The 3615-nt window shown below is 55.5% G+C and overlaps 1 non-coding gene across 1 annotated transcript; it reads right to left on the reverse strand.

Moving 5' to 3' along the window:
- Nucleotides 1–2515: 2515 nt before the first annotated feature.
- Nucleotides 2516–2587, reverse strand: TRNAT-CGU. Its single transcript has one exon. It is a non-coding gene; the product is annotated as a tRNA-Thr (tRNA).
- Between the last annotated feature and the right edge of the window lie 1028 nt (nt 2588–3615).

A 3615-nucleotide genomic window follows, 5' to 3' on the forward strand; every position in this document is an offset into this window, starting at 1 on the left:
TGCTCGCTCGCTCTCAAAAATAAACAAACATTTAAAAATAATTTTTAAACGCAAGTAAGTGGTAACTATAAAAATGCAAATAAGTGGCAACTGTAAAAGTAGTGGGTATGATTACTTCTGGCTGCGGGGGGCTGAACGGAGAAGGGGACACATTAAAAGAGGTTTCTGGGGTGTCTGGCGAGGCTCTCTGACCTGAGTCGTATTCTTCGTATAATTCATGAAGACACTGACCTGATTCATGGGGCTTTCAAACCAGTGTTTGATTGCACAAGGAAAGATTTAAAAATACATCTCTCGAGGCTGGAATATTGGATTCAAACTGACAGCATGAGGCAAAACAGATCTACTTGCCAAATTCTGCTTTTAAGTTAAATAATATTTCATGTACAGGAAGGAAGAGGCCTGCCCTAAAGTGGTTTATATTTTTAAAAATATCCTGGAGGTTTTAGCTGCCCACAAATGGTCGTTGGCCTACGTGGCTCTCAAGCTGGAGTGCCAGAGGCAGGGCCTTCTGATCTAGATCTTGGCGGGGAGCACGCGGCAGGTCTGAGTGGGATGAGAAACTGGCAGTCTGTGAAATGATCTCTGGAGTAGTATCTTCGGTGCTGCACGTCACAAAGGAGACGGACAGACTCAAGTGAATGAGAAGAAGGAAATTTACAAGCTCTTCCCCTGCCCATCAGGGAGAACTGACTCTGTAACCCTCTGGATGGCGGGGCCAGCATCCTAGAGGTCTCATCGTGAGGTCATGCTGACCAAGCCCCCCCGGGAAAGGGACTAGGATTCTTCACCACCTTGGCAGCCATGAGAAAGACGGGCGGGACAGCTCGAGGCCCCCTTGCTTCCCCGAGGTCCTGGCTCTGCGGCAGAAACAGAATTTCAGGCCACGAGGTATTTAGGAAACCTCTCTTCCAACGTTTGAATTTTGTGACAAGTTGAAGTTCAGGGTATGTGAGTGATTTAATAGAGGTCAGGCCATAAACTCGACATAGGTATCCCTTTCTGCCTGTGTTCTCACCCTTTAAGCCAATGACCTACCCCTAGCCCCACCGAGGTGAGTGTAGATACCTGCGGGCCTTCACGGTAATAGCAAGACCTCTACTCAGGGGCCCATCCCAGTACGTGGCTCTGACCCTCCTGCACCTCCATCTCCCCTCACCTGCCTTGACCCAGGATCCACACTTGATCCTTGTCTCTGGCCCTTTACCTTTGGGGGCCCGTGTTTCCTCTGACATCTGGATGTTGACCTCTTCTGTACCCTGACCTTTTACTGATTTTGGCTTGGTTCATTGCCACCACCTCTATACGGGTGAAATTCACTGCTCCAGCTTCTACAGGAGACCCAACGTCTAACTGTGGAGTTCCTTCTCATCAGGAGTCCAATTTAAGGGATAAGGTTCAAGGCAACATCTAGTAGTTTGGGACCTTTCCTCTTCCTATTTCTGAATATCTAGAATCTGTCCCAATTTGCATTTACTAACAATCCCATGTTAACACTGAATCCCTAGCTCAGCATTCCCTTCAAAAGCCAAGAGCATTTCTTCCATTTATTGGAACCTTAGGGAAAAGATCAATATACTTCCCTGTTCCCAGGGCCCCATACTCTGTCTTCTGATAACCCTAGACATCCCCTCAGAGACTCTGCTGACATTCAGTCCACCTGAAACTCCCCATGGTGTACTGGAAAGGTAACATGATTTGGGGTCACATTAAGAGAAGTATGGGACATGGAATGAGGGAGCCGAAGCTCCATTCACGAAACTATCTCTGGAGTAGTATTTTCATTGCCTAGGATCACAATTAAAGGAGACAGGCTGAGTGGCTCAGAAATTAGAGGCACTCAACATCATGTCATGTTCAATTGGGCTGTTTATCCTAGAGATGACTCGGGGAGTGTCATAACTGGCTAGGGGGCCAGAAGGAACAGATCACACAGACAGGCACCAGACTCAAACTGTCAGTTCCAAGGGCTGGGAAAGCACTAAGCGCCCACCAGCTGAGCGATGTGGTTGATTGGCTTCCTAAACAAGATGCAGGCGGTAAGCACGGGTGGCTAACTCACCTTCCAGGGAACAAAAAGAAACCAAAAACACCGCTCCAGAAATTCCAAAGTCCTTTCTGGAAAGTTCTCCCACCCTGAAGACAAGCAAGACGACGCCTGAGCCCCCTCACACAACCCCACCACCCAGGGCAACGTCAGTGCCTCCCGTGGGCCCTCCACCTGGGGTGTCAGTGTCCCAACCGGTATCACAGGGACCCCAGAAGGGTCCCGCCAGCGCAGTGCGGCAGGGAGTGGGGCTGCGTGGAGACGTGCCGCCAGCGAAGCGGGCCGTCACCTGCGGTCCCGCGAGCCCCAGCGCCCCGGCAAGGCCCGGCCCGCGCTGCACAGCCTGGGGGAGGGGCAGGACTGGAGGACGCCAGAAAGGACTATGAAAAGTAAAAAATGCCGCGCAGCTAAGGGACGGCGCACGTGGGGACTGCAGAGCCCCACCGCCAAACCCCAACCTCGAGCCCCAGGCACGGACGGGGTTCGAACCCGCGATCTTCGGTTTACGAGACCGACGCCTTACCACTTGGCCACCGCGCCTGACAGCCGAGCGAGCGGTGGAAGCTCTCAGTGGAGGGTAGGCGGCGCAGGCGCGGGAAGGGCGGGGCCTCGCCTCCGGCCCCGCCCCCGGCCCCCCGCCCGCCCATCCAGACCCGCCCGCCGAGACCCGGCTCTGCCAGGCGCTCGGAGCCGCTGCAGCCGGCCTGCGGCGGGGACCCGAGCTAGCGGCGCGCTGGCCCGGCCCCGCCCTCCTGCAGGGTTCCGGGGCGAGCCGGGGAGGCGGCCCGCCGGGGTGTAAGGGGTGGCGGCGGCGGCGGGACCGGGAGCCCAGACGGAGAAAAACCACGACCGCTGCTCGCTACGACGCGAGCGGAAGCGGATACCGCGGCCGCGAGCGAGCCAGGTCCGGCGTCCGCGCGCCGCCCTGTGACCTTGGCCGGGTCTTTTCCGTCCGCTCGGCTGGTTGCGCGGGCAGCGGCGGGGGTTCGGGCCGAGCACACCGGGAGCCGCAGGGGCCAGAAGGGCGGTGCAGGCCTGGACGGTCCTGGCCTCGGAGAAACGTGCAGGAAGCCGGGTGGGGGAATGAGGGCCAGGCTTCTGGGGCGAGGGGAGGGGACCTTCCCTCGCTGACCCCGCAGGAGCGGCAGTCTGTGTAAGGATAGCCTTTCCCGGCTGGTTCACGCTCCGCTCTTGCCCTTCAAACCCTGGCACGGGAGACTCCTGATAAATCTGTTTAGATAAGATGGCCTTGTCCAGGAGGAACGGACGTGGGCGCACGAGATGTCGCCCCCAGGGATGTTCGTGGCGACAGTGCTAGTGGCAGTGAACCTGAAAGGCGACCTGGATGGAGGAGGCTGATGGTCTGTCCGTGCCAGGCAACAACAGTGGGCCACTATTAAAAGGAATGATCTAGAGTCAAAGGAATGATTGTCCGCATAGGTCGTGGGCAAAACCACACGTGAGTTTAAAAAGCAGGATATAGGACAATACAAACCATCGATTACAGGGCAAGACGTACACAGTAGGTAAAAGTATAAAGTAGTAAAATATAAAGGAGAGGAGGAGAC

The sequence above is a fragment of the Hyaena hyaena genome, unplaced genomic scaffold, assembly GCF_003009895.1.
Source record: "Hyaena hyaena isolate Hyena2069 unplaced genomic scaffold, ASM300989v1 scaffold_10, whole genome shotgun sequence".
Taxonomy (NCBI): Eukaryota; Metazoa; Chordata; class Mammalia; order Carnivora; family Hyaenidae; genus Hyaena; species Hyaena hyaena.